Source organism: Ornithorhynchus anatinus, chromosome 3, assembly GCF_004115215.2.
Source record: "Ornithorhynchus anatinus isolate Pmale09 chromosome 3, mOrnAna1.pri.v4, whole genome shotgun sequence".
In the NCBI taxonomy this organism is placed as follows: domain Eukaryota; kingdom Metazoa; phylum Chordata; class Mammalia; order Monotremata; family Ornithorhynchidae; genus Ornithorhynchus; species Ornithorhynchus anatinus.
In genome coordinates, this window is record NC_041730.1 from 141,595,463 (window position 1) to 141,608,444 (window position 12,982).

Here is a 12,982-nt window from a genome sequence, read left to right on the forward strand (position 1 = left end):
AGGGCAGGGACTGTCTGTTACCGATTTGTACATTCCAAGAGCTTAGTACAGTGCTCTGTACATAGTAAGTGCTCAATAAATACTATTGAATGAATGAACTTACTATGGGCCAAGCACTGTTCTAAGCCCTGGGGGGTTACAAGGTGATCAAGTTAATCTGTCTTAATCCCCATTAGGTAACAGGCTCAGAGAAGTTAAGTGACTTGCCCAAAGTCACACAGATGACAAGAGGCAGAGTAGAGATTAGAACCCATGACCTCTGACTCCCAAGCCCATATGAATAAATGAATAAATGAAGGGGAAAAGGAGGCGGGAGTAGGAGAGGAGGGAGGAGGGGAACTTGTATAATATTTGTACATATTTATTGCTCTATTAATTTTACTGATAATGTGCATTTATCTATGATTCTAAACTCCTCACTTTTGGCTTCCAAGCTGTCCATCTCCTTGCCACCTCCTACCTCACCTCCCATCTCTCCTTCTCCAGCCCAGCCCGCACGCTCCGCTCCTCTGCCGCCGCCCACCTCGTCACTGGGCCTCCACCTCGCCTATCCCGCCATCGACCCCTGGCCCACGTCCTCCCGCTGTCCTGGAATGCCCTTCCTCACCTCCGCCAAACTCTCTTCCCCTCTTCAAAGCCCCACTGAGAGCTCACCTCCTCCAGGAGGCCTTCCCAGACCCAGCCCTCCCTTTCCCTCTGCCCCTCCTCTTCTCATCGCCCCACCTCCCTCCGTCTGCTCTCCCCCCTTGCCCTCCCCACAGCACTGCTTTTTATTTGTATATATTATTTATTACTCTATTTTATTAGTGATGTGTACATATCTATGATTCTATTTATCTATTTTGATGCTATCGATGCGGGCTACTTGTTTTGTTTGGTTGTCTGTCTCTCCCTTTTAGACTCTGAGCCCATTGTTAGGCAGGGATTGTCTCTGTCACCCAATTGTACATTCCAAGTGCTTAGTCCAGTGCTCTGCAGACAGTAACCACTCAATAAATATGACTGAATAAATGAATGAATGAATCTATTTTGTTGGTAGTGATGGCTGTCTGCTTCTTTTGCTTTGTTGTCTGTCTCCCCCCTTCTAGACTGTGAGCCCATTGTTGGGTAGGCATCGTCTCCATTTGTTGCCAAATTGTATTTTCCAAGCGCTTAGTCCGGTGCTCTGCACGCAGTAAGTGCTCAATAAATACCATTGAATGAATGACTCTTATTTTGATCCAGTGCCTGGCACATAATTAAGCAGTTAACAAATACCATAATTATTATGATTATGCCTGTCTACTTGTTTTGTTTTGTTGTCTGTCTCCCCCCTTCTAGACTGTGATCCCATTGTTGGGTAGGGATTGTCTCTATGCGTTGCCCAGTTGTATTTTCCAAGCACTTAGTCCAGCGCTCTGCACGAGGTAAGCGCTCAATAAATACCACTGAATGAATGTATTTTGATCCAGTGCCTGGCCCATAGTTGAGTGCTTAACAAATACCATAATAATTATTATTATTATGCCTGTCTCCTTGTTTTGCTGCCCTCCCCCAGACCCCAGACTGTGAGCCCGTTATTGGGCAGGCATTGTCTCTCTGTGTTGCCCAGTTATATTTTCTAAGCGCTTAGTCCAGTGCTCTGCACGTGGTAAGCAGTCAATAAATACCATTGAATGAATGTATTTTGATCCAGTGCTTGGCACTTAGTTGAGCGCTTAACAAATACCATAATAATTATTATTATGACTGTCCACTTGTTTTGTTTTGCTGCTGCCCCCCCCTTCTAAATTGTGAGCCCATTTTTGGGCAGGCATTTTCTCTATGTGCTGCCCAATTGTATTTTCCAAGTGCTTAGTCCAGCGCTCTGCACACGGTAAGGGCTCAATTAATACGATTGAATGAATGAATGTATTTTGATCCAGTGCCTGGCACATAGTTGAACACTTAACAAATACCATTGGAGGAGCAGCGTGGCTCAGTGGAAAGAGCATGGGCTTTGGAGTCAGAGGTCATGGGTTTGAATCCTGCCTCTGCCACTTGTCAGCTGTGTGACTGTGGGCAAGTCACTTTGCTTCTCTGGGCCTCAGTGACCTCATCTGTAAAATGGGGATGAAGACTGTGAGCCCCATGTGGGACAACCTGATTACGCTGTATCTACCCCAGCACTTAGAACAGTGCTCTGCACATAGTAAGCGCTTAACCAATACCAACATTATTATTATTATTACCATAATAATAATTATGATGATGCCTGTCTACTTGTTTTGCTGCCCCCCCCCCCCACCAGACTGTGGGCCCATTGTTGGACAGGCATTGTCTCTATGTGTTGCCCAATTGTATTTTCATCCATTCATTCGTTCAATAGTATTTATTGAGTGCTTACTATATGCAGAGGACTGTACTAAGCGCTTGGAATGGACAAATCGGCAACAGATAGAGACAGGCCCTGCCCTTTGACAGTCTAATCGGGGGAGACAGGCAGACGAGAACAATGGCAATCAATAGAGTCAAGGGGAAGAACATCTCCTCAAAACAATGGCAACTAAATAGAATCAGGGTGATGTTCCAAGCGTTTAGTCCAGCGCTCTGCACGCGGTAAGCGCTCAATCAGTACGATTGAATGAATGAATGAATGACTGGCTGGCTGACTGACTGAATGGATGAAAAGGGAGGGGGAAGCGGAGGGAGAGCGCGGGGGCGGGGCTGGCGGTTGGCTGCGCGAGGCGGGGGAGGAGCGCGAGGAGGGCGGGGGAGGAGCGCGAGGCGCGGGGGGGGGGGAGCGCGAGGAGGGAGGGGGAGGAGCGCGAGGCGCGGGGGGGGGAGCGCGAGGAGGGAGGGGAGGAGCGCGAGGAGGGAGGGGAGGAGCGCGAGGCGGGGGGGAGGAGCGCGAGGCGGGGGGGAGGAGCGCGGGGGGGGGAGGAGCGCGAGGCGGGGGGGGAGGAGCGCGAGGCGCGGGGGGGGGGAGCGCGAGGAGGGAGGGGAGGAGCGCGAGGCGGGGGGGGAGGAGCGCGAGGAGGGGGGAGGAGCGCGAGGCGCGGCGGGGGGGAGCGCGGCGGGGGGGGGGAGCGCGAGGAGGGAGGGGGAGGAGCGCGAGGTGCGGGGGGAGGGGAGCGCGAGGCGGGGAGGGGAGAAGCAGCGTGGCTCAGTGGAAAGAGCACGCGATTTGGAGGCGGAGGTCATGAGTTCGAATCCCAGCTCTGCCACTTGTCAGCTGTGTGACTGTGGGCAAGTCACTTCACTTCTCTGGGCCTCAGTTACCTCATCTGTAAAATGGGGATTAAGACTGTGAGCCCCACGTGGGACAACCTGATTCCTCTGTATCTACCCCAGCGCTTAGAACAGTGCTTGGCACAGAGTAAGCGCTTAACAAATACCGACTTATTCTGTTTATTGCCATTGTTCTTGTCTGTCCGTCTCCCCCGATTAGACTGTAAGCCCGTCAAACTGTCTCGATCTGTTGCCGACTTGTTCATTCCAAGCGCTTAGTACAGTGATCTGCACATAGGAAGCGCTCAATAAATACTATTGAATGAATGAGGAGCGCGAGGCGGGGGGGGCTGGGGGGGAGCGCGAGGCGGGAGGGGGAGCGCGAGGCGGGGGGGGGGTGGAGCGCGAGGCGGGAGGGGGAGCGCGAGGCGGGGGGGGGGGGAGCGCGAGGCGGGAGGGGGAGCGCGAGGCGGGGGGGGGGGGAGCGCGAGGCGGGAGGGGGAGCGCGAGGCGGAGGGAGGCGGCGGCGGCGGGCGGGGCGGGGAGCCGTGGGCGGGCGGCCAATGGGCGCGGAGGGCGAGGCGGCGGGGGCGGGGCGGGGCGCGCGGCGGGGGGCGGGGCCGGCAGGGGGAGCCGCTATAGGGCGGCGCTGGGGCGGCCCGGGGGCCCACGGCTCCTCGTCGCGTGTCATCGACACGTGTCCTCGCCGCCGCCGCCGCCGCCGCCGCGGAGCCGCGCTCTGGTGAGGCCTCGCGGGAGGGAGGGAGGGAGGGAACCCCCCAGGACCGGCCGGGCCCCCCCCCCGCGCTCATTCATCCTTCCCATCGTCTTACCCAGCGCTCACTCGGTGCTAACCGCTGGCAATCGGGCACCAGATGGAGACCATCCCTTTCCCCTTTCATTCATATTTATGGAGCGCTTCCTCTGCGCACAGCGCTGCACTCAGCGCTTGGAATGGGCGGTGGGGCCGCAGATTCATTCATTCAGGAGTATTTATGGAGCCCTTACCGTGTGCAGAGCACTGCACTAAGCGCTTGGAATGAACAATTGGGCCGCAGATTCATTCATTCACTCAATAGTATTTATGGAGCGCTAACTGTGTGCAAAGCACTGGACTAAGCGCTTGGAATGGACAGATGGGCCACAGATCCATTCATTCAGTAGTATTTAGGGAGCGCTTACTGGGTGCAGAGCACTGGACTAAGCGCTTGGAATGGACAGTTGGGCCACAGATTCATTCATTCATTCAATAGTATTTATGGAGCACCAACTGTGTGCAGAGCGTTGTACTAACTGCTAGGAATGGACAGTTGGGCCACAGATCCATTCATCCAGTAATATTTTTGGAGCGCTTACTGTGTGCAGAGCACTGGACTAAGCACTTGGAATGGACAGTGGGGCCACAGAGTCATTCATTCAATAGTATTTATGGAGCTTTTCCTCTGTGCAAAGCCCTGCACTAGGCGCTTGGAATGGACAATTGGGCCGCAGATTCATTCATTCACTCAATAGTATTTATGGAGCGCTAACTGTGTGCAAAGCACTGGACTAAGCGCTTGGAATGGACAGATGGGGCCACAGATCCATTCATTCAGTAGTATTTAGGGAGCTCTTACTGGGTGCAGAGCAGCTGCACTAAGCGCTTGGGATGAACAATTGGGCCGCAGATTCATTTATTCACTCAATAGTATTTATGGAGGCACCAACTGTGTGCAGAGTGTTGTACTAACTTGCTAGGAATGGACAATTGGGCCACAGAGCCATTCATTCAGTAGTATTTTTGGAGCGCTGACTGGGTGCAGAGCACTGGACTAAGTGCTTGGAATGGACAGTTGGGCCACAGATTCATTCATTCATTCAATAGTATTTATGGAGCTTTTCCTCTGTGCCAAGCACTGCACTAAGCGCTTGGAATGGACACTTGGGCCACAGATAGAGACCATCCCGGCCCCATGACGGGCGCACAGTCTAAAGGGGGGAGATTAGACCTTTCCCTCCCCCGCACCCTCTACTCTCCCCCCCACCCCCCAGCACCATCCTCATTTGTATATATTATTTATTACCCTATTCATTTTGTTAATGAGGTGCACATCCCCTCCCCTCAGCACCGTCCTCTTTTGTATGTATTACTTATTGCCCTTATTTATTTTGTTCTTGAGCTGTACATCCCCTTCATTCTATTTATCGTGATGATGTTGTCTTGTTTTTGTTTCGTTCTGTTTCGCCTCTGCCATCTGTCCCCCTCCCCCCCATTAGACCAGTGAGCCTGTCGTTGGGCCTGGATGGTCTCTATCTGTGGCCCAATTGTCCATTCCAAGCGCTTAGTCCAGTGTTCTGCACATCGCAAGCGCTCCATAAATACTGTGAATGAATGAATGAATTTACGAGCGCTTACTATGTGCTAACCGCTTGGGAATGTACGATCAGGCACCAGATAGACCTTCCCTTTCCCCTTTCCCTCCCCCCACCCTCTGCTCTTCCCCCTTCCCCTCAGCACTCTGCTCATTTCTACATATTGTCCTATTTGTTTTATTAATAAGGTGTTCATCTCCTTGATTCTATTATCTTGATGATGTCGTCTTTTTGCTTTACCGCCTGTCACCCCCTTTAGACCGTGAGCCCGTCCCTGGGCGGGGATGGTTCTCTCATTGTTGCCCAATTTCCATTCCGAGCGCTCAGTCCAGTGCTCTGCACGTAGTAAGCGCCCCAAAAAATGCAATTGAATGAATCCGGGCCCATCCGCGGGCTCACAGTCGAGAAGAGGGTGGGGAGACAGCAAAGCAAGTAAAGAGGCATCAGCGGCATCGATATAAATAAATAGAATTAGAGCTAGGTACACGTCATGAATTAAAAGCTATGGACTGCTTCAGGGAGCAGGGATGCTGGGCCGAAGGACCGGCGGGGCCGTTGAGTCATTCATTCGATCGTCTTTATTGAGCGCTTACTGTGTGCAGAGCACTGGACTAAGCGCTTGGAATGGACAGTTGGGCACCAGATAGAGACCATCCCTTTCCCTTTCCCTCTGCTCCCCCTCCTCTCTTCTCCCCACCCTCCGCTTTCCCCCCTTCCCCTCCCCTCAGCACTGTGCTCATTTGTATATGTTATTTATTACCCTATTTGTTTTCTTCATGAGGTGTACATCCCCTTCATTTCTGTTTATCTTGACGATGTTGTCTTGTTTTTTGTTCTGTTTTGCTTTGGCCGTCTGTCCCGCCCCCCCACCCAGTGTAGACCGAGAGTCCGTCCCTGGGCGGGGATGGTGTCTGTTTGTTGCTCAATTGTCCATTCCAAGCGCTTAGCCCAGTGCTCTGCACGTAGTAAGCGCTCAAAAAACGCCTACTGAATGAATCCCTGCCCAACCACGGGCTCACAGTCGAGAAGGGGGTGGGGAGACAGCAAAGCAAGCAAAGAGGCATAGATGGCATCAATATAAAATAGAATTAGGGATAGGTACACGACATTAATGAAAAACTATGGACTGCTTCACGGAGCAGGGATGCTGCACGCCGGGGCCTGGGCCGAAAGACCGACAAGGCAGGGATCGCGCACACCGAGGCCTGGGCGGGAGGACTGACTGGGCTGGGGCTGCGGGCGGCCTGGAAAAACCTTGCGCCCCACACCCGTCATAATGACCATCTGTCCCTTGTCGTTGTGTAGTTCCCGTCTCGCCTGTCACCGGTCCGTCACCGAGCCCGCGCCGACCCGGGGTAAGTGTGCAGCATGCATCGGCTGCCGCGCTGACCGACTCATTCATTCAGTCTTATTTATTGAGTGCTTACTGTGTGCAGAGCAATGGACTGAGCGCTTGGAATTGTACAGTTCGGCAACAGTAGAGACCATCCCTGCCCAACAGCAGGCTCACGGTCTAGAAGGGGGGAGAGAGAGAACAAAGCAAAACAAGTTGTCAGGCATCAGAACAGATAGAATCACAGATATATGCACATCATTAATAAAATAGAAAAATAATATATACAAATATATACAAGTGCTGGGGGGAGGGGATGGGGTAGAGCAGAGGGAGGGAGTCGGGGTGATGGGGAGAGAAGGAGGGGTAGAGGGAAAGGGAAGGCTCAGTCTGGGAAGGCCTCCTGGAGGAGGTGAGCTCTCAGGAGGGCTTTGAAGGGGGGAAGAGAGTGAGTTTGGCAGAGGTGAGGAGGGAGGGTGTTCCGGGACGGCGGGAGGACGTGGGCCAAGGGTCGACGGCGGGACAGGCGCGAACGGGGGACTGTGAGGAGGTGAGCGGCAGAGGAGCCGAGTGTACGAGGTGGGCTGTAGAAGTCATATTTATTGAGCGCTTGCTGTGTGCAAAGCACTGTACTATTCATTCAGTAGTATTTATTGAATGCTTACTATGTGCAGAGCACTGTACTAAGTGCTTGGAATGTACAATTCGGCCACAGATAGAGACCATCCCTGCCCAATGACTCGGGGGAGACAGACGGCAGAGCAAAACAGAATGAAACAAAAACAAGACAACAATGTCACGATAGAATCAAAGGGATGTACACCTCATGCACAAAATAAATAGGGTAATAAATAATATATACAAATGAGCCCAGTGCTGAGGGGAGGGGAAGAGGGAAGTCAGAGGGTGGGGAGGGAGGAGAGGGGAGCAGAGGCTCAGCTGGGGAGAGGTGAAGGAGGAAGGGGAGGAGCAGAGGGTGGAGGGGGAGCAGTGGGAAAAGGGGGAGCTCAGTCTGGGAAGGCCTCCTGGAGGAGGTGAGCTCTCAGTAGGGCTTTGAAGAGGGGAAGAAGTTAATTTGGTGGAGGTGAGGAGGGAGGGCATTCCAGGACAGCGGGAGGACGTGGGCCAGGGGTCGATGACAGGATAGGCTTGAGCGGGGGACGATGAGGTGAGTGGGAGAGGAGTGGAGCGTGCGGGGTGGGCAGTAGAAAGACAGGGAGGTGAGATAGGAGTGGGTAAGGTGATGTAGAGCCTTGAAGCCCAGAGTGAGGAGTTTTTGTCTTGTGCGGAGGCTGATAGGCAACCACTGGAGATTTTTAAGGAGGGGGGTACTAGGCACTTGGAAAGTACAGTTCAGCAACAAAGAGAGACAATCCCTGCCCCTAATGGGTTCACAGTCTAGAAGGGGGGAGACCAATCAAAACAAGTAGGCATCAGTAGCATCATTGTAAATAAATAGAATTATAGACACAGCTCGGCACACACAAAAATGTTGCACTGACGGGGTGAATTTCAGCGAGCTATGGGCTCAGCAGCCCAGTCAACCCCCAGCCCCACGGGGCTCACGGTCTAAGCAGGAGAGAGAATATTCCCATTTTATAGATGAGAAACCTGAGGCATGGAGAAGTGAAGTGGCTTGCCCAAGGACAAGCAGCATACAAGTAGCAGAGCTGGAATTAGAACCCGGTCCTTCTGACTCCCAGGCCCATGTTCTGTCCTCAGCTCTCCTTTTTCTCCCACTTCCTTCTGCGGTACCTCGACTTGCTTCCTTTATTCAACGCCCCCGCCCCCATCCCAAACCCACAGCTCTTATGTACATATCTATAATTTATGTTGATGTCTGACTTCCCCTCTCGGCTGTAAACTCATTGTGGGCAGGGAATATGTCTGTTGTTACACTGTGCCCTCCCAAGTGCTTAGAACAGGCTTGGCACATAATAAGCTCTTAACAAATACCATATTATTATTATTAATTACAGTGCCCTGCTCACAGTAAGCGCTCAGTAAATATGACAGAGTGAAAGGTCATACTCTACTTGCCTGCTCTGTGACCAGTGATTGCCCATCCACCGCCACATCAAACAGAAACTCCTTGCCATCAGCTTTAAATCTCTCAGTCGCTTTGCCCCCCTCCCACTTTCCCTGCTGATCTCTTACTTTAGGCTTCTAGTGCCACCTTTCTCAGTGTACCCCAACCTCATGAGGCAGTCTCCGTGCCTCAGGTTCCTCATCTGGAAAATGGGAATACTATATACCTGTTCTCTCTCCCGTTTAGACCGTGAGACCCGTGGGGTTGCGGGTGGCCCGGCTGCTGTGCCTGTAGCTCGCTGAAATTCATCCCGTTCCCGGAACATTTTTGTCTGTTCCGAGTTGTGTATATATAATACTATTTACCACTCACCCTTTTTTTCCCCCCATCCTTCCTCTGTCCCAGAACGCCCTCCCCCACCGTTTAAGCCAGACCAGCAATCTCCCCCACCTTCAAAACCTTTCCAGAGGTCCCATCTCCAAAGAGTCCTTCCCCATTTAAACCCTAGAGAAGCAGCGTGGCTCAGTGGAAGGAGCCCGGACTTGGGAGTCAGAGGTCATGGGTTCTAATTCCGGCTCCTCCACTTGTCAGCTGTGTGATCCTGGGCAAGTCACTTCACTTCTCTGTGCCCCAGTTCCCTCATCTGTAAAATAGGGATGAAGACTGTGAGCGTCACGTGGGACAACCTGATTACCTTGTATCTACCCTACTGCTTAGAACAGTGCTGGGCACATAGTAAGCGCTTAAACAAATACCAACATTTATCTGTAAAATGGGATTAAAACTGTGAGCCCCACGTGGAACAACCTGATCTCCTTGTATCCACCAGCGCTTAAAACCAGTGCTTGCACATAGTAAGCGCTTAACAAATACCCAACATTTATTTATCTGTAAAATGGGGATTAAAACTGTGAGCCCCACGTGGGACAACCTGATCCTCCTTGTATCCACCAGCGCTGAAACAGTGCTTTGCATATGTAAGCGCTTAACAAATACCACATTTTTATTTGTTTTTCTCTGACTCTCCCTTCTGGATCGTCTCTGCACCTGGTTTTGGACACTTGTAATTCATCCCACCCTCAGCCCCACAGCACTATGTACATACCTGTAATTTTATATTAATGCCTATTTCTCTAGACTGCAAGTTCTAACGGGAGGGAATATAACTCTTATACTCTCTCAAGTGCTTAGTACGTGCTTTGCACACAGCAAGTGTTTAATAAGTACCACTGATGGATTGACCTTGGGCAAGTCACTTAGCTTCTCCAGGTCTTATCTGAAAAAATGGGCATTCAGTACCTGCTCTCCCTTCCACTTAGACTGGAAACCCCAGGTGAGACAGGGACTGAGTTCTCCCTGATTTTCTGTATCTAGCCCCATTTAGTACAGTGCTTGGCACATAGTTAAGAAGCTTAAACAATCCGGTATATATTAATTGGCATTTGGAGAAAGCAGCGTGGCTCAGCTATGGAAAGAGCCCGGCTGGGGAGTCAGAGGTCATGGGTTCTAAATCCCGGCTCTGCTGCTTGTCAGCTGCTGTGACTTTTGGGCAAGTCGCTTCACTTCTGGCGGGCCTCAGTTCCCTCATCTAGAAAATGGGGATGAGAGAGTGTGAGCTCCACGTGGGACAACTCGGATCACCTTGTATTCCCCCTAGCGCTTAGAACAGTGCTTGGCACATAGTAAGCGCTTAACAAATATTGTCATTATTTATTATCATTAAGCACGTACCACGTGCAGAGCTGTACTAAGGCACTTGGGAGAGAAGAGGATAACAAACACATTCCGCGCCCACAGTGGGCTTAATACCATGGTCACCAAATACCGCCATCCCGCCTGCCAGCCCCATCTTTTTCCTACCACATCATTCCCAGTGGCATTGTTCAGTGTGCGACAGAGGCCTTGATTCAAAAAAAAGCTTAGGAGGCAAAACCCGTAGTTGAGTGATTAGGCACCTAGGATTCCCTGCCCCCTTTCAGTTCCAGGGCCTTCCTGTCCTATGATCAGCTAATTCTCAGTGGTATTTCCCGAGTCCCTATTGAGTACAGCACTGGGGAGAGTAAAACTAACCGAAGCAAGAGCCTGGTCCCTTGCCCTCAGTCCATCAATCAATCAGTCAATCAATCATTTTATTGAGTGCTTATCGTGGGGCCAGAGCACTGTTATTCCAGTGCTTGGAGGGGTCCCTGCCCTTTAGAGCCTTGCAATCTAGCAGGGGAGGCTGGCGCTATAATAAATTACAGGTAGCGGGGGAAGCCATGGAGTGTAAAGATCTGAATCTAAGGGGAGTGTGAGACTGTGCATTGTTTGCAGAGTGGAAACAGGGACTAAGAACAAGGAAATCAAACAGCATAAATATCAGGATGAAATAGAGGTAAATGGCAGAATGTGCAATTGAGAAACAGTATGGCTCAGCAAATACAGCGTGGGCCTGGAAGTCAGGAGGGCTTGGGTTCTAATCCTCGCTCTGCCCACTTGTCTGCTGTGTGACCTTGGGCAAGTCATCTCAGCTTCTGTGTCTGTCACCTCATCTGTAAATTGGGGATTGAGACTGTGAAGCCCACGCGAGACATGGACTGAGTCCAACCTGATTAGTTTGTATCTACCCCATGCTTAGTCGAGTGCCTGGCACGAGTAAACGCTGAAAAGAGGTCATTTTAAAAATACCATAAAATAAATACAGAAGTGCTAAGGGGAGCCATGGGATAGGACACAGCTTGGGGTGTAGGGAAAGAATTGGGGTAGACTTCCTGGAGGAAGTGGGACTTGAGGAGAAGGGAAGGGAATTCCGGGTAGCCGAACGGCATGAGTTAGGGGTCAGAGGCAAGAAAGGAGTCAGTTAAAAGGTGACCTGAGCTTTGGGTGAGCCATAGTGAGGCTGGGGAGGAGCGGGTGGAACGGGACTGATAAGTTAAAATGAACAGAGCTGATGGAACAGACTTGAAACCAGGGACCAGGAGTATACGCCGGGGTTGGACAGAAATGAAGACGCAATGGGACGTATGCAGATATTTGCAAGCAAACTGGGATCCAGGGAGAGACCAGGCTTCAGACTGGGATATTGGGCATGAATTGGATCTGGCGTGGGCTCCTTAGGGACCCAGATACTGCCAGAGAATGCTCTCGGAGTATTAATGACGGTATTTATTATGATGTCCTAAGCACTCTGTCGGATGCCAGTTGGGACGTGTTTCCTCTCCCACACCAGCCTCACGGTCTGTGAGGAAGGAGGCAGGAGCGGAGAAATGAAGTGACTAGCTAGCCCAACCCAGGGCGTGGCAGCAGGCAAGTGGCAGAGCTGGGAGGAGAACTGCGGTCTCCCGAACGGCCCTCTTCTTCCCTCGAGGTTACAGCCGGGCACCTCTTGAGGTGAGGGTTCTGTCACATCCCTCCCCGCTGCCCTCCTGGCTTCCCGCCGGGCTCACACTACTTCCTGTTTAGGGGCAGTGGTGGGAGCTTTGGCGTGCACTGTTCCATGTAATAATAATAGTTGCGGTGGTCAAGCCTTACTCTGCGCCATGAAGTGTAAAATAAAATTAAATGGTGGCATTTGTTAAGCGCTTACTATGTGCAAATCACTGTTCTAAGCGCTGGGGGATACAAGGTGATGAGGTTGTCCCATGTGGGGCTCACAGTTTTCATCCCCATTTGACAGATGAGGTAAGTGAGGCACAGAGATGTGAAGTGACTTGCCCAAAGTCACACATCTGGCAAGCGGCGGCGCCGGGATTAGAACCCACGACCTCTGACTTCCAAGCCCGGGCTCTCTCCACCGAGCCACACTGCTTCTCGTAATGTTGGTATTTGTTAAGCGCTTACTATGTGCCGAGCACTGTTCTAAGCGCCGGGGTAGATACAGGGTCATCAGATTGTCCCACGTGAGGCTCACAGTCTTCATCCCCATTTTTTACAGTTGAGGTTATGAGGCACGGAGAAGTGAAGTGACTTGCCCAAAGTCACACAGCTGAGAAGCTGTGGAGCGGGGATTCGAACCCATGACCTCTGACTCCCCAGCTCGGGCTCTTTCCACTGAGCCACACTGGGTACTAAACTCTGGGGTAGATAGAGAACCAGCGTGG

General features: G+C 51.7%; 1 long non-coding RNA gene across 1 annotated transcript; it reads left to right on the plus strand.

Moving 5' to 3' along the window:
* The first annotated feature begins 3,821 nt into the window (after positions 1 to 3,821).
* On the plus strand, positions 3,822 to 12,289 carry LOC114809971. Its single transcript, XR_003757734.2, has 3 exons — positions 3,822 to 3,931; positions 6,847 to 6,896; positions 12,066 to 12,289. It is a non-coding gene; the product is annotated as an uncharacterized LOC114809971 (long non-coding RNA).
* The last annotated feature ends 693 nt before the right edge of the window (positions 12,290 to 12,982 follow it).